Raw genomic sequence first — 25,483 nt, forward strand, 5'->3', positions numbered from 1 at the left:
GTATTAAACTTCAAGGACTCTTTTGCTACATTTAAATTGTGTCGTTTTACGACGGAAGGACTCGCTAACGTCGTCCACAAACTCTCTTAAGTCGCCAAAATCCATTTTATCATGTATCGAACATTCTTCACGCACAATATGAAGTGAATATTATAAACGTTGCATTGTCATAAACGATGACCTCGACAATTCAACCAAATAAATATCGCGTTTAGTAGCAAATCAATTTCTTGACATTTTTAACGAACTTTACTGACTAAACTCGAAATTTAAATTGCTTTGTAAAACTTTCGCGCTTTTATTTATTATATTTATTTAACTATTTTACCGTAATATATATAATCGATATTATTACTGTGTGATTACCATCTTTAAATATTTCATTATAAATATCCAATTTAATTCGAATATTATTCTTTTTTCTCATACCGTTTATATGATTTGATTGTCGAACGATTTGGTAAATGTCATTAGTTCATGATTGCTCATATCAACTATATATATATATATATATATATATATACAGATTTATATTAAAATACGGGTAAAACAAAAGTTGATGCACGATTAACGAGATAAGTAGTTGAATAAAATTCTGAGATCTGTTGAATCAGAAATTAACACATCAGCCTCTCAATGACTATTGAATTTGGAATTTATTTTATCCAAAAGTACACTTGATGGCATTAGGCTTTGTTGTGCTAGTCAGTGCTAAAACAAACGACAATAACACACTTGCCTCCGGGGTGAGTAAGAGCGATGTTAAACAACATTGCTAAAATTAGTAATTCTTTGGATCGTGTATTAGTTACTTTTTTTAGTAATTTTCATGCGTAGGAAAAGTATAACTTCAAATGGGTATCACATTGCGTATATGTGACGCGAGGCGCAAGAAAATAGTGCGTAAATAAATACATAGAACATTAATTACTTAAGCCTCATTTCAATATATTTATTATTATTAAATAACTTCATTTCATTTGTGCTTAAAAAAAAAAAAAAAAAAATCATAATCGGATGTAGCATAGACATATAATTTTATAGGTAAAATCACACGAGGATTAATTTGAGAAAAAGGTAAATATGGAGAATAATGTATTTAGAGAGATTTAGAGTTTGGCTGAGCCTCGATTATCGAAAGCAGAACTTGGATTTGTGCCCGAGTAGTAGGAGGATATATATTTATCGCTATCTATTATAAGACGGTATTTTCTCTCTTTCGTCAAAATTCATTATAATATGATAATAATAATATGATTGTACATAACATTGTCAAAAGGTTTTACTATTTCAAATAGTTAATTTAAGCGTTAAATTAGAAAGCAAACGAGTTTTTTTTTTGCACGTACAATTAATTCTGGCCTACAATTATAACGAATAATTACAGGATCGAGATAATAATAAATAATACTGATCGTGAATTCCCAAGACAACAAATTGTGAACCTTACAATTTTCTTCTTTTATGCTCAGCTGGTTACAACAAAACTCGGGTACATACGTCTGTCTCGTGTTTAACGAGGAATGGACTAAGAAAATAACGCTTCTGACATTCAAATTTATCACATATCGGTGGCAAAAATTTCGTGACATTAGATAATGTGAATTATATGAGAGAGAGAGAGAGAGAGAGAGAGATTGAAGTAAATACATAAATAGATGGTAATTTTCTCTCATTTGTTGAACTTTTCACATCTTTTATCTTTGCAAATCTGCATTACGAACAAATGACACTTTTCCATACTATCGATTAATGTTCTTTAATATTTAATTAATGTTTAATCTTTTCAATATTATCAATAATTTTACTAATAAATTTCCTATATTAATTATTCATACTTGTTTGTTTGCTATTTGCTTTTATTTTAGCAATTATGAAAAAAAAAAAATATATATATATACGCTTAAAAAAAAATATATATATATATACGCTTGTTTTCTTACGATATTATATATATATATATTTTTTTTTTTTTTCATCAAAATACCATGCAAATGAATTTTTGAGAATTTCCATTATCTACGATTGTCGTCATTTATAAAATTTCGTTGAAAAGCATGTAAATAAAATACAAGGATATGAAAATCCTGACATTAATACCACTCTCTCTCTCTCTCTCTCTCTCTCTCTCTCTCTCGCTCATTATTTGGCGTTGCTTTTCAACTTTACATTCATTTAGCACGCTAATTCATTTCATACTATTAAAATGATTGCTGCTCACACGTTAGAGTTGGCGTCTATTTATATATGCAAGATAATAACGAGTGTTGCCTTATTTTTCTGTCAGAGTCAATTGTGGAACTGTCGTGTCTTGTCCCCACGGGTCGCACCACGCGGACAATAACTTCACCCTCGATGATTAACACTAATAATAACGGCACGCTTACGCAGTTTACAATTAACATGAGTATATTGCCGGTATGTCGTAGCAAGAGTTATGGTGGAGGATTTTAATAGAAAGTAAAGAAGTCATGCGTGCAAGGAGACATTTCACGTATTATTTATTTATTCCTCGGTGTATTAACAATATTCGTAGGCGTCGGCTAATGGAGGTATAAGAGGTACGCTGGATATTTTGTTTGTTGGAGGGATCGTCATCGATGTAGAAACGTCGGTCATTATAATGTAAGTGTAATTAATAGCAAAAATAAAGATATTTGCGAGCGGGAATTTTTGTCATTAGGAAATTTATAAATTCAAAGGTACTCTGACGATCGCTCCAGCTTAGAATTATCCGACACATAGATCTTATATTTTATAATAAATGCTTGAATCAAGGATGAAGCGGCGGTTCATGACAGTATATTGTTTATTATAGGGACATTTTGCGCTTCGTGAATATTAATCGAATAACTGGCAATTTAAAGGAACTTTCAAGCTAACTTTTAACTAAACATTTAAACATAACGAAATGACAGGGATAAAAATTGCCCATAATGCTTACATTTGTGCTTTAACGCTCTAAGCTCTGATACATTAATTTGTAGAAATGTATGATTCGGCGATTTTTCATATCTCATTTTAATTAAGGTCAATTTAAATAAATACATAAAATGCCTTGTGTATTTGTTAGAATCGTCATTCAAGTTCTTTAACCGGAATTCAATTTGTTGAAAAATACGAGTAATTTAAGGAATAATTTAAGAAGTACATAATGTGCTTGATCAATGATCAATCAATGATAACTTAGCTATTATACACATGGTTTTTGAGAACATTGAATTTAACGATTTGATAATTTGAATGCGCATTAATGGATTAGGCAACGGGTAATAATAATCCTTTAGGCCCATAAGTTTGCGATTCGATTACCATTGGGAATCTCGGCGGTTGCTTGTAATTTCAATTTCAATGGACGCTCGCGCTACGAGCCACCCTGTTATTTTCGACAAGTTCCCCGGGCTCTCCAGTCTGAAAAACTTCACGGGCACCATCAACCGACTTCCTCGTCCACTCGAGCCAACCGTCGTGGCAGACAATTGCGAGACCAACACGCAAAATGTTTAGCCGATTTAGCGGATTTGGCTAGCGAGCGAGTTTCTCCACTCTGCAAGGCAAACAGCCGACTCAATCGACAGGCAGCGGTAAAACAATAATGACAATTACAATAATGTGGATTACAGTATTGGCGTAATGGAATACATTATTAGAATAAGCGATTGCCCGTAGCCGCGACTAACCAGAGGGAATTCCCGTAGAGGCTCGGCTCGTCGCTCAAGTCATCTCACGCGCGGCATCCTTTGTTTTGCCGGCATCCCTGCCCGAGCGCTAATGCACCATTGGTGAAACATTCTGGTCCGCTCTTCATTAGGGCTCCTCGTCGATCGGGCTCGTTGCATAGGTAAACAGGCCGACGGAGTGCGGCGGTCCAGCGTAAATAAAAGAAGAGCCCCGGGGCTGGGCGCTACGGACGTTGAGCGGCGTCGCTCGAGAGGGCGAGAGCTGCCCTAAATCCTTCGATCGAGTGTCCCCCGATCGCATTGGCCGTGTATATTTCTAATGTTATTAAGCGGTGTTCTATTACGCGCCCGACAGATGTACAGATGTCAGGAGCGCGTGTGTTTGGATTGGAGCGTCGGGGGCGCGCAGCTGCGGTGCGAGATTTTCGACTCGTTGGTTGGAAGTGCCGAGGAGCCCGCGGGCATCGATCGGCCCCTTCGAATTAACGAGGTCGACGACGGGGCGCTTTTCCTCCTGTCTCCTGTCCCTGCACGCCTCAGTCCTCTCTGCCTAACGTGCTTTTGCAATTTTACGGAGCGAGCGGCCGGCGCAGAGACGCGGCAAAGGATAGACTCCTCGAGGTGTGCGCGCGCTTATGGGCTTTGGAGGCGCGGAGTCCACGTTGGACGGATAGCCATTTGTGCGTCTCCGTGAATATAACAGGGAGGACGAGGAGGAGTAGGAGTGGGAGGAGGAGGATGAGGAGGAGGAGGAGGAGGAGGAGGAGGAGGAGGAGGAGGAGGAGGAATTTTTAATAATGGTCGCGCGAGTGTGGCGAGTGTTGACGAGCAGCCACGTATTCTTTTTCAAGTGCCAATCGATTTGACTGCGGTCGCCGAGCTTTTGCATTCGATGAATTAAAATAGAGCGCTCATCGTTGTTGGAGTTTATGTAAAATATCTTTATTTAACATTGCCGGCAATGCTATGCCATTTCACATTAAAATGTTTAAAGGCTCGGCTCTATAAGAAAATTATGCCTCTAATAAGAATTTGCAATCTAGATGCAAACACTCATCGTCACTACTTTATTTATATTAACAAATATAATGAAAAAATATAATATATAAGTGTTGATAATAATTTTTTTATTAATATAATCTTAATATAATTGTAAGAGATATTGTAAAATTTTAAGTAATAAAATTATAAAATAAAATAATGAATTTGAATTGTTCATTAATATGATGAATATGAGATATCTATTTTTATTTGCTACAAACATATTCAGAGACAATTCGGTGAATGTATGAGACAGAGAAAGAGAGAGAGAGAGAGAGAGAGAGAGAGAGAGAGAGAGAGAGAGAGAGACGCACACAAACACACACACACACACACACACTCACACACTCACACAAACAAACAAACAAACAAACAACACAAATTATCCACCAGGGAATTAATGCATTAAGGCATTATATATATATATATATATATATATATATATATATATATATATATATATATATATATATATATATAAATAATACGTATTCCATTGTAAAATTTTAAATGACCGCTCGTTCTTGTGATATCATATTGAAATTACGTGCAAAATTTCGCTCGCGTAAATGTGCATTTTTCAACGCATTGTCTTATAACGGGCAATTTCGTAAACAACCGTCCAAGTTGCCCGTTCAATGATTCTCATTAACCAATCATTATAATCCTTGATGTAAAAGCTACGTAGCTCCGCTCATACTTTAACGCAAAAATAAGCTCGAGGCTCCCCTCATTTATGTGCGCAACTTGGATACTTTATCAAGGAAAATCGATCGCGACTTATCGCATGTGTACTTTATGAAATATAAAAAAAAAAACGGCTTAAGCGAGCAACTTACCCTTGCAATGTACGGGAAAGCCGTAAGATCAATCGATAATTCTTACAAGGCACGCAGAAATACGTCGTCTGCACTTATATCGAGCTCGCAATAAAGACTCGAGTAAATAATTTTGGTTATTTATTTATCTAAGCTCGTTTATCGATATAATGTATAATTAAATTTGGCACTGTATCGAGGAAATATTGATGTTTAAAATTTTGGCAAATTTCGATAATATGAAAATAAGCCGAGTAATGCAGCATTGACAGGCAAGAGTGTATATTTCGCTTTACTCTAAGGCATTCGGCGCATTAGATATTAATGACGCAAATTTAAGAAATTTACGATACCGTGTTCTGTACTTGGAGTATAATTAGCCAATTTCTTCCTTACATTGTCGACTCACATTATCAAATACTTAATGCATCATACGTGCGCGTATATTCTCCCAAGCGTTCAAGGTATTTCTATACAAGTCGTTATAATTGACAATTAACGTATTCGTAATTATTGCTTTAAATAACTAAGCTCCCGGTTGTGCAGACTCCGTCATTGTGTGCCTAATATAAGAAATTAGCAAAGAGCATATTATCGCAGTACGTAACGTATCGTCGCTAAAGTCATTGAAAAAAGACAAATAAAATTTGCAAGCACGTTCGATGGTACAAAAACGTATTTCAGTTACGCCGGTCAGCATAATAAATGCAGGCAAAAACTGGCCTTTTACTCACGTTTGGCAAAAAATTGTCAATGAAAAAGTAAAGATCCGGCCAATATAATGGACGATTTATTAAAGTCGATAATTATTCATGTATTGCTTGTTGCTGCTGCCTCGTTTTTCATAACATTCGATTCGAGATAAATGAAAGAAATTGGCCCCATTACTTTCCGCGTGTAATTGCACGAGAAATGGCCGAATGAATTTCCCTCGATCTAATAAAACGGTTGTCATTGAATTTACATAATCTGTAATATCGTGATGTGAGCCTTGAAAAAAAATTTCGCCTCGTCACGCAGTGTTGCGTCTAAACTGTGTCTAAGCATTGTCCCCGCTCAGATAGAGAGAGATAGATAGATAGATAGATAGATAGATAGATAGATAGATAGATAGATAGATAGATAGATAGATAGATAGATAGATAGATAGATAGATAGATAGATAGATAGATAGATAGATAGATAGATAGATAGATAGATAGATAGATAGATAGATAGATAGATAGATAGATAGATAGATAGATAGATAGATAGATAGATAGATAGATAGATAGATAGATAGATAGATAGATAGATAGATAGATAGATAGATAGATAGATAGATAGATAGATAGATAGATAGATAGATAGATAGATAGATAGAAACAATCAGTCCGAATTGCTTGAACGCGAGCTAATCCACCACTACACTATGACGGTTTGCCCTTCAATTTTCAAAGGCACCCTTAAGACCGACTTCGTAGAATCCTCCGTCTCCTCCTCGTCTCGAAGGACCTCTCGAATTGCCCAAATCGTGGATCTCGTGGTTCCATTATCGTCGCGGTTCCTTACCGCTTTTCTCGCTCGCCACGTGAATAGCAGCGCATTCTCCGATTCCCAAAATTTTGCTCCCATTGTGCCCGAGCCACCATTTCCCTTCGATTAAGATCGAATTTCCTCGCGTTTGCTCGCGGCAGCGTGTACTCGACCGACGGTATCACTTTTCCATTCGCGGAATGTTTTTGTGCCGCATTATCGAGGACTGCTACTAGCCATAATAACGAGCGTTCCAAGGATTCAAATATTTACTCCGCGAGGGCTTCTTTATTTGTTCGCGGGCACCCCGGACAAAATGGTAAACTTTGTTTATGTTTACAGCCCCGTTCGAGGGTTGTGGGAGGAGTTGGGGATGGCACTGCCGACTGTCCCAATGGGCGTGGGATTTTTTTTATTGCATCGCGAGTGGCCTTTTTTATTCTCGTTTTCTACGTTATTGTTGGTAACGATCGGGTTGCATAAAGTTTTATGACCACCGACGACTGCGACAACGACCTTCGCACTGAATATTTAACAGACTTTAGTATTGTCTCTGTTATTTAAATATCCAAGGTGATTTGGCTATCAAGCGTCTTGTATTAATTATTTTATTCGTTTTTTTTTTTTTTTTTTTTTTTTTTTTTTTTTTTTTTTTGTTATTGTTGCTTTTGCTTTTGTTTAGCAAGGACGTGGCCTTTTTGCGATTTTGTTGGCTGATTGTTAAATTGGAAGGAGATATGAACGTTGGTCCGAAGATAGGTGAATATATGCTGCAAGTCTCGCTCTACCACTCATTTCTCACGCCGCTTACCGATTCAAACAATTCCCTATTCGTCAATATTTGTCAACTATATTGTTATCATATTGCAATTGAATAACAAAAAATTAATAAGGATTATTGACAAATTGTACAAAGTTTTTTCTACATATTAATACCACGCATTGTCCAATTGTAATAAAGATCTTATCGTCGCTTGGCACTTAAATTCATATTTAGCTATCGTTTAAATCCATAAATTCTTCAATGTCATCGGATGTATGTTTATTTTCATTTTTACGAAGACTTTTATCGATACAATCAAAATTGCTGTTTTGACTTATATGAACAAAAAGAAAAAGAAAAAGAAAATGAAACGGAAAAAAATCTCACAATTACAGAATTACAATTAATACTGTTGACGCACAAAGACCGCCAGTATTAATATTATTATATTTATTTGGATAATTTATCACGCAATCTACGACTGCTTCTCATCATAATTGAATATCTATTTTTTATTTGCGTCATTTGTCAGTTTCTTAAGCCAAGACGAATAGATTGGTTGGAAAATCAAGACTCGTAGTTTTAGTTTTGATTTTAATTATCGTGCGAACATAAATTGAGCGGCAGGAGAGGCGTATTTACATTCCATTACTGTTTGGTGTGTGGGTGGATGTGTGCGTGTGGGCGCGCGTGTGCAAGTATGTTATACGATAATAATAGCTGCAGCATATTATATATCTATTTTCTATATGTTATAATTAATAACTTAAAAAAGTTCGAGCTAAGCATTGTCATTAGGGCATTAGTTTATTTACATCGGCTTAACGACAAGGACAATGATAAAAGACTTAAAAGTTCGAAAAATAAATGAGATTGATTGAAAATAAATGATATTGATGAAATTTCTTTCAAAACATGAGCCGAAGCATTCTCGTTTCTTTCTCGATTATACGGACTTTTTTTTCTTTTTCTTTTTTTTTAATTTCGACGATTCACCGTATCCATGCACGACAGTTGTTCGCTATCGCCTATGGTCGAATGCAATTTTCATCCTTAGATAATAAAAGAAGAGAAGAAGAATCAGAGATAATATGAGGGAGAAAGACAAAAAGAAATAAGGGAGAACAAAAGTGAAAGAAAGCACGTAGGGACATAGGCTCTTTCTATTATAAGCTTTTGGCCTTCCTTTCTTTCCGAGTTTTCTCTCGCTCGCACCGCCCCTCCCATCCTCCCCAGCCCCGTGCCTATTCTATTCTATCTACCTAGCTCACTCTCTGTCGGGACCCCGAGTGCAGCAACGATACAGCGAAAGGAAAAAAAAGACAAGGGCGTGTTTTTCTGAGCCACGACTACCACTATTCTCTCTCATACTCTCTCTCTCTCTCTCTCGCTTCTCTTCCGTCGGACGAGATCGGCTTGAAAAATCACCCCGTAGGTGAGGGCCAATCGGCCGCTGCAGCAGCCCTTCTCTCGCTACTCCGGAGCAGCATGGATGACAAGGAGCTCGACGACCGCCCGTCCGAACTTCCTCTCCATCCGCAAATACGAGCAATGTGCCGCGCGATAAATCGACGACCTTATTTACTTATATTTTTGTTGCTTTTTCGCCTCCGCCAGTCGCTCCGCAGTCTTGGACGCGCCGAGAGCGTCGCTTATTTTCTATTTTATTTTATTTGAATTTTCTCTTTTTTTTTTTTTTTTTTTTTTTTTTTTTTTTTTTATTGCCCGCCCGTGAATTTTCCCAAGCTGCACATTATTCGCGATTTCGTGCTTTGTTGGATTCGCTTGCCGGTGCAGAAAGCAGAAAGCTGGCGCTCGGCTAGGAGGTTCCGGAGCTGATTTCGCAAGCCCGATCGCGGATGAGCTGGCGCTTTGGAGATTTCGAGATCCGAGTGTTTCTGCTTATTTTCCTCTCATTCCAGTCAAGTGATTTCCCCGGGCTTATGAGAGCTTGAGAGAGTGTGCTGGAGTGTTGTAAGTTGTCGCATTCCGTAACAACGAGCTTTTCGATCGTCCACTCGGTGCTCTTGGCTTCTTGGCAAATCGCGGACATCGGCACCGCCACCCCAACTCCGAAACTACACCAAAGCCATGGGATTGTTCATTCGATCCGTAGATGCGAGCGACCGGACAATCAAATCAAAGATGTGCGATTAAGCGACTGGGTACAGCGACCTGGTGGCACCTCGCCTCGTAACGCGAGGCTCAGAGGCTGAGCCAAGAAACGGGCGCTCAACCTTAGGATCGATGACGAGTGCCGCGATAGGTTCGGCCACGTAATTGGAGGTAATTCTCGTAGTGACGTGGTGTCGACTGACCGAACGAACCCCAGCACCTCTCATATACGAGCATGCATATGCATGTACGAGCGCGAATGAGGTCGCTTCGTGTCCCCGTGGTGAGAGGTGGATGGGGTGGAGTGGTTGAGGGGACGAGGGGTTGAGGGGGGGGGGGGTAAGAGGAAACCAGGACTAAACGTGGATCGAAGGAAAATTGCCGTTTCGTGAATTTGAGCTTTGAGTTTTCATTGCGGAGTTTTCGATTCACTCGCTCGAAGCATTGGGAATGGGATCGATCGTGGCTTTCGGGTCAGGAGGAATTTGCTGATTCACCATGTTCGATGGTCTGATGCTTCGTAAAGTTTGTCGCATTGATTTCTTTAAGTCTAAATAGCAAGATTCGACGTGTCGGAAGTTTGATGGAAGGTATTTTATACTTCCAAGTTAATGCACGCATTGTTTAACCTTTAATCCACTTACCCATTGAATATTTATTGAAAATGATTTTACTTACCGCTTGAGTGGTTTAAATAAACATTTTACTTTATCACTGATATAATGGAAATTTTGAACTTTGAAATCTTTCAAAAACAATGCACACTATGCACATTGCGAATAAGTATTTTCATTAAAAATTTATGGCATTTATATTTATTTTGATAAAGACATTAATTTTCTATCGCGCATTAAGCGATCGATATAGATAATAATTTCCAATCGGTCTATTATCTCGTTTAGTAAATGAAATATCGACAACGTACAACTATTATTACCTATTATAGATCAATTCATGTAAAACTACACATTGCATAAAAACGCAGCCTTGATTATTCAAAAATAATTGAGGAAAGCATCGATTACTTAGTAATTTTCATATAAGTACAATGGTATTTATCTACTTAAAAGCCCATTATCTAACACTTTGATAATTATTTCATATGAGCATAGGCTTTGACCTGGTTGGAAAGCGACATTTTTCTTCAATAGTGCTTCAATTTTTGGATTCTCCATTACATTAAGTGGACAGAAAAGTAACGGTAACGTCGAATCAGTCGCATTAACCGTCAAATCGCTGGAAAAGGATAATAGATACATTTCAATCGACGATTGATCATAAAGTCTAAAGACATACATGCGCGACCAGTTGCGTATGGACGAGGTGCCCTTTGGTGATGTAAGGAGGCGCGAGTAACATTGTCCTCGCGACCGATGCATTCAGCGCGATGAATTATCCAGCGACTTAATTTATAAGTTCACGTTCCCATCGGCTAGCCATACACGAAATTACACGTTGCCCGTACTTCCCGAAGCGAATGATTTGCTCACTCCCCTCTACGACCCCTCCACCCGCTCGTCCGCCCTTCATTCGGCCGTATTGGGGTGCAAGTATGATTTTGCGAGAGTAAAAATACGAGTGCCGGCCGTGCTATTGAGGACGAAAGCTCGACTAGAGAATCACGTTAGGTGCTTCGCTTCGATCAATTTGGCGATAAGTGCGCCGTGATACTTTCCTTTCGATATTGCCATGTTTATTCTTATGTACTTGGGATATTAAAAGAAAAATTATTATGCGAGTACCGTGAACTTGCCAGCGAGCAGTTTCACGAATAAAATATTTGCATGCTAACCGGTGTACCACTACATTTAGGGATAAAAATGCTCGCATTATCACTCGTGACATAATAGTTTTATCACCTTCGTTTTGCATCTTCAATTTTCAATTTGCACACGTGATCAGACGACGTATTTTGATCTGGCCGCAATAAGCATTTGAGTTTGTGATTTCTTTCAGTGAGATTAATAATTAGAATTAGAAATAATAATCCCTCCTTACGTCCTTGAAATCTTACATTTCCATTATCGATACAATTACGTTCTCGTCGAATTAATTATTAATCGATCTTGCCTTGCATGTTGCCTAGTATAATCGAGAATGCCGCATCTTTATCTACTTATAAGTAATTGTATCATTTGATGATTTACGATGCGCAATTGATTAAATGACAGTACGCGATTGAAGTGGTAGCGCGCAGATGCGCTCCAATCTCACCCTTTGCGTATAAAAATCTTCAAAATTCATTGGAAATATGATAAAATCAAAGGCAATCAAACTTTATAAGCTATGAAACAATGGCTTTGATCGAGTTGAATTAACGCTGCAAAGGACAACTGGATTATCAGTAAACAAACAGAGTGAACGTTGGCAATCAGCTAACGCATCGCAATTAAATGACTGGGTTTTTCTCCAACCCATCGAACTGCCGTGATTTCCCTTCGCCTGTCGTGCGCGTTATTAATTATGCGTAGGATGTATCGCAATTGGCACGCAAGCGAATTGATTGCAATGTATCTGATAAGTCTAAATGCAGAATGGGCAGCTCGATAATGCTGGAATGTGAGTAAGATGAAACGGAGCTGGAGGAAAGATAAACGCGAGAATTGGGAGTGGCAGGGTGGCGAGCGTGCATCGCTCGAAGTACTCGAGCTTCTGAACCGAGAAGGGAAAAGTGGCGAAACGACCGCGAGGAAGATGGGGGAGGACAGGAGGGGAGGAGGTGGGGAGTCCGCGAGCGAAATGCGAGAAATAAAAGTGTATAAGAAGGGCTGCTGATGGTAGTTGTGGTATTTACGCAAGAGTCCTGGCCGGATACGAGGAAACGCACGTGCACGTGTACGAATGGGCGCAGCCCGGCAAAGAAGAAGCATCATCGATCCCCTCCACCGCCCCTGCACCGTCCCGCCACGCCGCCCCTTACCGACCGACCGCCGACACTCTCAATTGCGCTATTCTCTTGCTTTTCTTTTATCTCGCTGAGACAAATATTCCTGTTTTTTCTCTTTTTTAGCTCCGAGGGATAAAAAGGTTTCTTGCTTTTGTGCGAGTACTTTTGCGCGAGCGCGCGCGCGCACGCCCACCCACCCGGGTTTTGTATTTTTTTCGTCTTAAATAAAAAGGGACTCACGCGTATTGATTTTATTTACTTAACCCTTTGCGGTTTATGTGGCACTACTTCCTCACCGTTTATGATTCCATTCTTTATCTCTCCCTTTTACCCCTCATTCATGCACTCTTTCTCACTCTCACTTTCCCTCCGTGATCTTCGATCACGTTTAACTTTTTTTCGAAAGAATATAAGAAATTACTGTTACCCTCGATTGTTTACCAGAACCTCTTCAATAAGGTGATTACTCACTTTTGCGAATGAAAAAAAAAAGAAAGAAAGAAAAAACAAAAGAAAATAAATTAAAAGACCTTAGACCGAGTGTCGTTCGTTATAAAAGAATTATTACTATTATTTCCAAATGCAATAGAGTATGGGAAGTCTGTTTACAAATATATTTTAATGAGAGCAAATATTTTTAGGGGACTTATGTGTAGAAATCGTAGGGGAAAGAAATTAACAGCATTTCAAAAATTGTTGACGCGAGATTACTGGAAGGAAGGATGATTTGTTATGTTTACAAGTTTACATAAAAATTATTACGATAAGTGTATATGATAAAGAATTTTTCGTAACGTGGAAATTTGTCAGGAAGAAACATTATTGTTTCCCGTATTTCTCAAGATGTATGGAATATTTGATGCCCTTTACTTTCGATTTGATATCGCAATATTCGATCTTAAGAATCGACAATTGAATTTTTAATCAAATCATAAAAATCCATAGAAAATATTTTCAGCATACAGCATTCAACATCCAACATACATGAGAATATTGGCTACGTATAAACATAATTACAAGGCCTTATAAACAAATGTAACAATATTTTTTTTATGTATTATATATAATTTTATTGATTCTTCCATGTCTTTCTTATATATATATATATATATTCTCTCATAAATTTATTCTCGTAAAACTACCCGACTTTGATGATTTTTTCTAAAGATATTTAATAACGATAGAGTAAGCTGTAATGGATTAAAGCTCTGGATGAAAGCGTCGCAAGCTAAATATACGATTATCTGGCTGTCCTTATTGTATTGACATTTCATTAAAACTATACTAACTAACAGGTCTTATAAAACCTTACACACCATAGGATGTAATAATAAACTGTTAATATATCTCATAATGACAAGCGAAATGAATATTGACAATTTCACATACCCAATATTATCTTTAAATTCCAATATGGTTATTTTGAATATGAAAGTATTTTTATGTTTGAATTAACATTGAATGAAACATCGCGTATAATGTGCTTCGTAATTTTATAATAATACAATTGAATAAAATATATTACGATGTTACCGATCTTTCGTTCACGATGGCTTGAGCACAACTGACAAATGATAAATGATTGCCCTCCTCCGATAAATATTATAAGCAATGCAATAATAGCTCCGCTACCGATAATACTTTTCCCTTAATTACATACTTATCAACATATTATGCCCGTTTCTGTGACATTTATTATTTCATTAATATATGAATGGCATTTCTCATATATAGATACATGCGATAAATTCATGCTTGTCAAACGTAAGGGGTGAAAAAAAAAAACAAGAAAAGAAGAATGTATATATTCATATATTATAGCGTTTTAATGAATTATAGTTATAATGAAAAATTTATTATAAAGACTCGTGAAGCATTATAATGTTGGAAATCTCAAATCGATAAGTCCAAAGGTTCTAAAAATCTTCAGAGGCATTTTTCATATTTATTACGTAATAGAAATCATAACGGGAATCCTGATAAAACGCATATGTGCTTGTACTTCCAACAATAAACGACAACACTTTTGCGTCATCGATTAACTTTCTCGAAACGCCAAAGAGTCAAAAATTGGGTTCTATCATTAGTCGGAGTTATCGATTGATTCTTTAGAACTTCAAAAGCTGACATATGAAACTCCGGAGTCGCGATTCGCTGCTCAAAATCGTGCTCAATCCCAACGAACGGCAAAAAGTAATCATTTTTCCGGCTCGAGTGCGCGAAGCATAACAATGAAAAGAAAAACGCCGTACCGACGATCACTGATCCGCTCCCCTTCCGCTCTGTTTACAAAACAACATTTCACCCCTTTCGCAAAGGCCACCCTCACCCCACGTCCAATATCTGTCTCTCACTTATGCGACCCTCGGTGCTAGACCTACTACCCTCTCTGTCTCGCACTCCCGTCTTGGGAGTTTCCGTCTCTGCAGGAGAAAAGAGCTTTCGCGAGTCGCGAAGAGAATGGGATTGCGGCGCCGGTGCTGGTGTACGCACACGTACGTGTGGTAGTGCTGAGGTGGGATCGCGATGCGGACGGGCGGTGCGGGTAGGGTATGGAAGGCTCGGGCCGGGTCTTACGGGACTCTCGCCGTCTTTATGCGATGAGAGAGCATTCCGCGGGCTCTCGACGTCCTTCTACGCGCATTCAGTTATTTTCCCTTATTTTTCTTTTGTCTCCTCGAGCGTCACCCTCTCCCGCGCATCCGCTGCTTTTTCCACCGCGAGCGGCACTCGCGTCAAAATATATTTGAGCACTGACTCGTTTCTCCCGCTCTAGCAGTGTATACATCCGACTTTCAGCGGTATGGGATGATACATTTCCAGGAATAATCAGGCGAGGAGTCGAGCGTCGGGCTTTCCTCTGAAGTTCGCTCCTCGCGCGTAGGCATCGACCCTCCCGCCTTTGATATCAGCCGCAGATCAATAGACTAATGAAATACGTGAGCGCCGTTACGGGATTCGCGCTTACATTCGATCTTCTATCCTCGCCTGTGCGTTACGAGAACTTTTATCGATACAAAGTATCGCGCCTCTTAATACTCGATATGTACTTGGAATGTTTCGCTTACGGAACAGATGTGTTCAATAATCAGCGAGCGATTCAATATCACAACGGTCAGAGATAAGGTTCGATATGCATGTTCGTTGCGTGCATCGCTGTTGCATGATAAATCAAAGTCTGCGTTATAGCCGATGGATCAATGAAATCTCTTTGTGCCGACTCTTTGCTGGCTGCTATTCTACGTCTTGACCTACTTGTGTTAAAAATTTCATTATTGACGTGTGGCGCTATGTTTAATTGTCGTTTTGTCTTTCATGCGATTCAAAGGGGAAGTGGGTGAATCGAGTTTTTAGAAATTTGGGTATCAATAGCTCTGGTTTACGAAGCTCTACTTTCCTCGATCGACGATCGACTGCATTGAATCTCTGGACGTCTGAGATGACAACGTTTATTATTAGAGAAGGTAAGGAGAAGTTACCTAGCCGTTTCTCAGCAGCAAATAATTGTGCTTGACCATGTTATATAAAGCTAGATTTAGGATATTTACAACGACTGTTGGAAATAAAGAAAGCCATAGTATCATAAATATGTGAGTCGTATTTGCGTGATGAATGATATTATGTTCATATAAAATACACTTTTTGTAAAATATCTGTCGTATGTGAGTTATTTTAAATAATTAACTGTTGTGCCGCGATACGTAGAAGGACACGTTATATAGAATTAGCAGGGGGACGCGAGGAATCGGTGGAACAAAAGCGCCCGATATAAAAATGCACATTGTATAAAGTGTAGGTGGGATGGAGGATGAGATGGGAGGGGCGGAGGGGGGGGGGGGTTGTAAACCAATGATCAATATAAGTAAAGTTCCTTGGAGGAGCCAAATGATGCAAGAAATGAGCAAAAGGGGAAAGCAAAAGACCAAGACAAACACGAAGCAACTCCCAAAGCGGTATATAGGTGTACCTTGGGACGTCAGCTCGTCCTTGCGGAGGCGGCAAAAGGATATAAAACTGCAAATTATTAATTTTCATATTGGCGATTAGGGTTACGTATTCAAGTCCCGAGGGCCAATATCATCAGTGTGGGGCTCGCGAGTTCAGTCTTGGCCACCTACCTTGCGTCTGTCCGTCCTCTCCTCCCTCACCCTCTATCTCTCTCTCTCTCTCTCTCTCTCTCTCTCTCTCTCTCTCTCTCTCTCTGTGTGTGCTTTACGCTCTCTGCTCTCTCCGCCCGCCGCTCTCTTCCCCTCATATATCTATAAGCGCAAGGCTGTCAGCGAGCTCTCGATTCTGGCGCCAGCACGGGCATAACTCGCCACCATCCACGCTCAGGCTCGCCCCTCTCCCTCTTACCAGCCGACGAAATGTTCCACCCGCGGCTACGAACCAGTACGAGCAGCGAAGAGCAAAAGGAAGAGATAAAAATTTCAAGCGGGAGGCAAACGCGGAGACGACGTTAACGCTCGGCTTACAAGGGAAGGGGTGAAAGGATGGATATGGCCGGAGGGGGGAGGGGTAGTGCGGCTGGGCGACGAGTATAAGAGAGGCAGGAAGGAAGCGCCACGAGATATACAGCCGTTGCGCGCCTCATTCTTCCTTTTTAATTAATGCGCCCCCGGAATTGTAATAAGGGCCGAAATGGCTGCGGGGCCCAGCACATTCGCTCCTTACCGGTTTGGCTTCGCTTTACCGCTGAAGCACAGTCGCGACTCGCTGGGCCCTGCGTCCACTATCCAAAGTCCTCCTTCTTTCTCCCACTAATAATCTCGATCATCACTCTCGGAGCGTATGATGTCAATTTTACGAGATTTTCACTCCCCGTGGTGAAACCTCGTGATAATCAACCGTAATGAGTGATTTATTTCTTATTGTCACTGTGATGGGTACATTGACGCACCGTTAATGTTACACCGAATAACGAGCTTAGTGCCCAATCAATGTCCCTTTAACATGTAAATGCTGCCCTGATTTAATGATATTAAACAGTGTTTAATTCACTAACACCCGGCACAAAATAATAATCGACGATTCAAATCATTATTATAGTTTAACAGCACCAGCGAGACTAATGGGCGCCGGTAAAGATGGAAGTTTTATTCACGATAGATCGTATTGCGTCGACGAGCACTTTGTTTATTTATAATTGGGCTAGTGGTTCTGGATAGGCAAATGTTTTAATGACTTGAGCAGCTTCTTACAATTGACATAAAGATCTTTGGAGGATAGAGAATTTGTATAGAGGATGCATTAATCTATCGACTATGAATCCCCAGTATCAGATTCTTTGAATTTCTTTTCCATGTAAAACTCTATTATACCTTACGACACCATGGCAAAATAAAAACCGTAATTTTCGCTTTACGCCGGATCGCAATTTTTAATATATCTGTCTGAAAATTAATGCACGTGCGATGAATAACTAATTGACAAATATGTTCGAAAACCTCAGTGTATAACGATCGTTAGCGTAAGCCACCCAAAAACGCGATTTAGTATTCAAATTTGTGTGCTGTAAGATAAACGTTAAGGTCGTTAATACGTAAGGATTTAATTCACGTGCTGAATTTGTGCAGGAATTCAGGTTGTTCGGTCGTATTCCTATCGATAATGAACACAATCTTTTGTATGTCAATGCCGGCAAGAAAATTCTAAAATTCTGACTACTCCTTACCTATCTGCGCTTAACCAGTCGTATAAATATTGCAATATATAATGCAATTTCTGACAGTGTTCGTCATTATTAAACAAATTTCATATATATATATATATATATATGATAATGTGTATTTTTTTAGATGACTATTTCAATTATATGAGAATATAACCTCTGAATTATTTCTACAACCCCACCCCCACTCCCGCCGCAACTACCAGAGGGCTTTAACAAGATAATAAAACGCCAATAGGCAATAAGCAAACTGACATAAACTAATCGACCAAAACTAATATGCTACGAGCTTACACATTTTCCAATAAAAATATTTTGCAATGTTTATTATGAAGATGGATATTCGTTTAATTCCCATCGTCGTGTGTTGCTTAGACTTGATATTACCAATAATCACCTTCTTTTATATCCTTACGACTAAAATAATGCTAAAAGTTAGGAAAATAAATTCATTGCATATCATGAGAACCTTTTTCTATTTATACTTATTTACACAGAGCGTTTTTCTTTCTCGTTTAATAAGATGTACTTTGATGCTGGATAATGTTGTGTAAGACACGAGGTAGTCCACATTTTCAAACCAATACAATTTTATAAATAATCCGTTTGGCGTACAAAAGCTTAATCGGGCTAGTCACGTCTTTCGTACTAGCCCGACTAGTTTATCGACAATTCATTCGTCGGTAGCAAAAAGTGTACAGACGCAAATCAAATATACGCTTACCGAGGTGAAAAACTACGAAGCAATTGGTAATATCAGTAACGAAGCAAGTAACTTACAAATTCATTGATAATAACCCACGTAGTCGTATGAGAAAGGTAGAGGCACCGAAATCCCGTGAGCCAAGACACTCATTCATCTTTACCTCGTAATCACATTAAGGAAAAAGCACGACTACTAACTGGCTAAAAGATAAAAAAGACTGGTTGATGAATCCTGAATGAAGCCGAGACAAGGAGCCAAGGAAAAAGCAGCCTGGGTAAACGAAGAGAGAAGATACGCCAACGAGCCAATCAGTAGATAGAGAGCTCGAGAGAGCTCGAGAGAGAGAGCACGATCGTGACGGTGGCGGGGAAAGGAGTTAAGAAAAACGGGGAAACGAAGGATCGAAATTACGCAGGAGCGATTTGCGCTGGTGTGCGCGGCCCTGAAATCGATTAAGTATATGGACGCATCAAAGTTTATAAACTGTTTCCTCCGGTGGCCTCCAGCTTCGTTTTTTTTTTTGTTCGCTCGTGACTGTAGAGTCGACATCGTCGGGGCCCGTGGCGCCACCGTATGCGAGCCTCGGACCCTTCGCGCGCGCTCTTTTTTTTTTGCAAAAATAAAATGGCGGCTGCCCGTCGGGGCGCGCGCGCCCGATCGTTCAGGAGAAGCGGCCGGCCATGGACCACTGGGGGGAGACTTTGCGATTAGACTCACAAAACAAACGGTCCCACGGGCTCCCTCTCCCGACCCTCCCCCAATCTCCCCACCCTCGCCGTCATCTCTCTCTCTCTCTCTCTCTCTCTCTCTCTCTCTTACTCACGACGCTATCTCTAACTAGGACTACGAAAGCTAAGAGATTGAGAGAGAGAGAGAGAGAGAGAGAGAGAGAGAGAGAGAGAGAGAAGAGAGCCTGGAGCTGCAGACCAATGGCGCGGCACCACCGATCTTTACAGAGGGACATTGAGATAATTGGATCCGCGCACTCCTGTAGCGGCGAGAGAGAGAGAGAGAGAGAGAGAGAGAGAGAGAGAGCAAGAAGCAGAGAGGGAGAGAGAGAGGAGAGAGGGCGGTAGGAGGGGTATACGAAGCCCGAGTCGATTTTACGAGGCGTCCGCGATAGATCGCGAGATGCGCATTGTAATGTACTCGTTGCCAGACTTTTTTCCTCTTCTCCTTTCCCTTCTTTTGCTTACGAGCAGAAAGGAAGATGGAGCTGCTATGTGCATAGGTAGGCTCTCCCTTTCTCTAGTCACCTACACGCTGAAATTACGAGTGATTACGTTTATCTTGATTTTTTTATATACCCGTTCATTTTAATGTTTTTTACTTTTGCTTTTACGTACGTACGTGCAAATGTGCTTTTCGTCGCTTACTTTTTTCTACATTTCAAAATAACTCTGCACGAATAATATTTATTCGATATTGCTCAATCAATTACTTCTCATTCGCCGTTTCTTACTTTATAATCAGAATTTGTAATTTATATTTATTCTTTATAAATTCTTTTTCTGAAATTATCGAGAATAATAAATCTAAATAACACGAATTACACAAATTTGCCTTAAATTACACTGTCAGTTTTTCTCTTAACCAATAACCTATAACTTTACATTTTCGATCCTAAATCAATCGATTGTCTTCTAAACACATATTTATCAAGTGAATGATATTTTCTAAAAACATGTGTGATGCTTATACGAAATCATTATTTATTACAATCATAAAGACATGAAATTTAATATAAATTCAATATAAATAATAGCAACGGCGACGCTTTCTATCGCATAAGCGAAACAATCTAATACAAAATTCATTTATCAATAGAAACTTTTTATTCAAAAATATTTGTATTTACTAAATATTTATCATAATAAATATAACAAACTTGCACATTAGGATGCGATTTGACAATTTAGTTAATTCGAAACTCCGCTCGTCCCAAATTTCATAGCCCAGAAGACAGAGGACAGGGCGTATGTCGTTATTAGCGAGTCTAGTCTTCCCGAGCTTCTTTTTCTTAATCCACTATCCATAAAATCGCGCGTGCAAACAAGAAAAAAACATCCTAGACAGCTGGATCCATACATCCTGGACAGCTCGTCCAGTACCTAATCTACCGGCACGGATGTACCCGAGTCCAAAGCGCCTGATTAGATAAGACCCGGTGGTGGGGAGGTCGCTTGATTCCCGGAACGACAGCTCAAGTGTTTTATGAAGAAATAAAATGGCCCCTCGCACGATTGCGCGCGTCTCAAGTGCTCCTTTCCTCTCGATCACTCTCGGGTGATTCTCGCGCTTTTTGCGCCCGACCGAATAAGAATTGCGCCTCTCTCTCTCTCTCTCACGCTTCCTACCTCTCGTTCTACTATCAGCGCGAGAGGAGCCGACGGGAAGACGGAGAAGAGTTACGCAGAGAATTCCAAGGAGGAGTACGGGTAAGAGAGAGAGAGAGAGAGAGAGAGAGAGAAAGATATCTGGACTCTGCTCATCTCTCTTTTTCATCTTTCTCGTCTTATCCGGCTGCAATCACCAGCCAGCGAAATATCTCCCGGTACTCTTTGACTTATCGTGGCGTAACGGCTCGGGAGCACATGGCGACACGGACAACGACGAAGACGACCACGAAGACTACAACGACAATGTCGACGCTGAGGAGGAGAGAAATAGGAAGAGCGAGAAGCTTCGAGAGACGATGTCAAGACTCGCATGCTGAAACAAAAAAGACGAGGTCGGATTGAACTGTGCATGAAGCGAAAAGGTGAGAGAGTGAACAGAAGATAGATAGATAAATAGATAGATAGATAGATAAAGAGAGAGAGAGAGAGAGAGAGAGAGAGAGAGTGAGAGAGAGAGAGAGAGAGAGAGAGAAAGAGAGAGAAGTCACTTCCATATGACCTTTCTCGATTCTTCTTTTCATTCTCATTCGGTTGCTCACTTTTTCTCCCAGTTTGTAATTTTATTTCAAAGTGTCTCTCTCATTCTTAACTGCTTTCTTAAATGCGCCGACACGATATTATTCTCACTCTCTTGAAAAGCGATGATTCATTATGAGGATATGAACATCCGCACCCGCTATCTCGACGATAAAACAAGAGATTTAATGCTTAAAGACACAAGTTTTTTAAATACACAAACATAATATACTGTTTTCATTATTCCCATAATTTCACCTCTTCGTCCAACCGTCAGAATTTCCGTTTCTTTTACATGGGTATTTTCGATATATAAATAATACTAAAGTAGCCGATGAAATTGATTATGTTAATAAAAGCAAGTTTATGTATAATGCAGAACTTACAATGGCGATCTAAAGTTGCAATTGAAATTCAATTGATTTGGAATTACTCCATAATTTCAAAATAATATTTTATACCTCTAACCAGTATAATATCAATTATGGTATAAACGTTTTTCAACTTTCTTTTCAATTTAATTTAGTCGAATATTTGAATATTCCTTTTGGCGAGTGTTGTTTGAAATTTTTTTTTAAATTTTTATTTATATAATTTATTTATATAAATTTTAAAATTATATATATATATATATATATATATAGTTAATACTGCTAATTAATGAGTGTAAGAACACTCTTATTTTTAGTAAATATTCAGAAATTATTTATCTTACCTATTTTCCTAATGATTAATCCCTAATTAATAATGACATCCAATAAACCTACCATCAATCCAGCCTGTTAATGTAATTTATTTTTAATTCTCGTTTCATTTGCTCGACGCTTAATTAATCTAAAATTAATTGCAAAATTCTCGGCGAAATCTTCTACGAAGGAATTTTAATTTTCAAATTAGATGCCATTCGAAATTTTTGTTGATAAAAAAGTACTATCGATTAGTAAGACCAATTGTTATTATCAACATATAACGAAATCCTGCCTCAACACAAAACAAAACAAAACATGAACAGAAACAAAAAAAGAAAACAAAGAAAAAATTTCCCTAGGATACTTGTGGCAATCAGCGATAAAAGTAAATAATGCGGATGATATTCATGCACAATAGTTTGCAAATAATGAAGAAGCCGAAAACTTCCTGCACGATTTAGTTTCTCAAGTGCGCGCACTTTAAACTTCGAGAAGGAGATGCCGAAGTAGTAAATTTTCAACCCCAATGCACTTTCATTTTCTTCTATCGATCGCTGCGACTTTCCAACAACATCTATCCTCTTCTCAACTCTAGCATTTTAACGGCCACTTTCTTAACGTACAAAATCCCTTATTAATCTGGCACAGCAACGTCGCTAACAAATAAACTCTGATCGAAGCGATCGATAGTTTAAAAAGCCACGGCCGTCGGGAAAGCTTCGTGTATCCGTGTGAATTGCCTATCCCCGCCCTCGCCCCTCCCTCATCGTCTACCACCGCGTCCTAGGCTTTCGAGCAACGGAGTCCGAAAAGTCCGTTGCCGCATTATCCGGCCTGTCTCGACGTACTCGCTCGGACACCCACGGCCACTTATCTCCTCCGGCAAAGTAATTCAGCCGCGGAGAGGAGATGAGAGGAGCCGTAAACCGGGAAGGGCGCACGCGCCGTCGAGGCAACGATCGAAGGGTTGAGGCATCGCAGGGGCCCCCTAATTATACCGAGAAGCCACTCGGACTCCCGGCCGGACCCTCGCCGTATTTTCACTCCACGGGATCCGGGAGGATGATACAATAATACAGCATCGATCCCCGAGACACTAATCGAGGCGCACAGCGCCCAAAGAACAAAAGCCGACCGACCGAATTCCTTGGCGTCTGCGCCCTGACACAATCGCCCATACAAGCTGATCTAGCGCGAGCTACATGCCGTGCCCGGGCGAAGGGGACACGCCGCCCTCTACGTTAATACGGCCCGGGCGCATTATCGCGCTTCATTTTCCACAGGCCCCGGGCCGGATATACGATACGCGCCCGACGCTCCCAGGCGAGTCTTGCGAAATCGCCGAGCGAGCGGGCGCCAATCGCTGCGCCCTTCGTCCTCGCCTCGTATTCTCGATCGAGCCTGGATCGCGTCTATCCCCGATGGACACTTGCGCCAGATCCTCTCTCTCTCTCTCTCTCTCTCTCTCTCTCTTTAATTGTTGCGGTCGTCTACATTTTGGGCCGCCACTTTCGAAAACTTAAGGCTATTAATCACTTTGGTCAATGCTAGAATTGATAATTACCTGTTTACAGCTGATGCAGCATGGACCTAAAGGGACTTGCCATTATTTTCCCCGTGATTTACAAATATGACGCACAAGAATTTCGTTGCTTGTTCCATATAATAAGCATTACGTTCGTTATAATAATCGACCAGAGGATGTTTAAAAATAAAACTTGCTACTCAGAAGTATCGCGCTCGGGGATTGTTGAGAAAGGAGCACACCGGCCTTTTCGTTTCGTTAAAGGCACTCGATCGAACATATCCCGAGTGCCGAAGATTTGTATTTTAAGCATTTTATTTGGGGATTTTATCGGGGTCGTTGAAAATTTTGCAGTTAGTTCAAATTTATGCATAATGGAACTTCATTGCAATTTCGAAATTGGATTTAAGCTGCATGAAAATGTTGTCCCTATCGATTTTATCGATTCTATATGGATTTCAAAGAAATTCGAATTTCTAATAATTTAAGGTTTTAACGTTAATAGTCGTTTGCTAGCTGGAAAATGTTTATTGTGGCTTCGCGCTAATGAAAGCATATATTTGAAGAAATAATTAAATGGCATCGTAAGTACATGTGTTCTTCGAGTGATCTAAACGCCCCCCCCCCCCCGCCGCCAAGCTTAGAGTTCATTTTCCATAGTATAAATATGAAATAAAATTTCAATGTTCTATGAGGAGGTAATTGTTAAATATAAATTTTATAAATGTGCATTAATCGAATTACTAAGGTAATCCACGCCTTATGGATCAACCGATCGCTCGATTTTATTGTATTTGACATTTTATTGCACTATGGGGTATAAAGCTTCAAGCTTCGATCGGTGCTTCAAAAGATAATTCATCGATTGGCTCGTTTAACACAATTACTATATGGTTAACAAAAAGCGCTATAATTTTTGCTGAAGTGAAGTGGATTATAATTCGGAATAATTGGCATTGTGAAGATCTTATTGGAATGTTATTTTATTTTGACGATATATTAATTATTGAAATATATTATGGACATAGATATTGGCGGACGATGGTAATAGTAATAAAGAGGATACTTATCCATTCGAATGTCGGAGCACGTGTTTGCACTATTTTGCCATTTAAAACATTGTATTACATATATATATATATATATATATATATATAT

This window comes from Ceratosolen solmsi, unplaced genomic scaffold (genome assembly GCF_000503995.2).
Source record: "Ceratosolen solmsi marchali unplaced genomic scaffold, CerSol_1.0 scaffold70, whole genome shotgun sequence".
Lineage (NCBI taxonomy): Eukaryota > Metazoa > Arthropoda > Insecta > Hymenoptera > Agaonidae > Ceratosolen > Ceratosolen solmsi.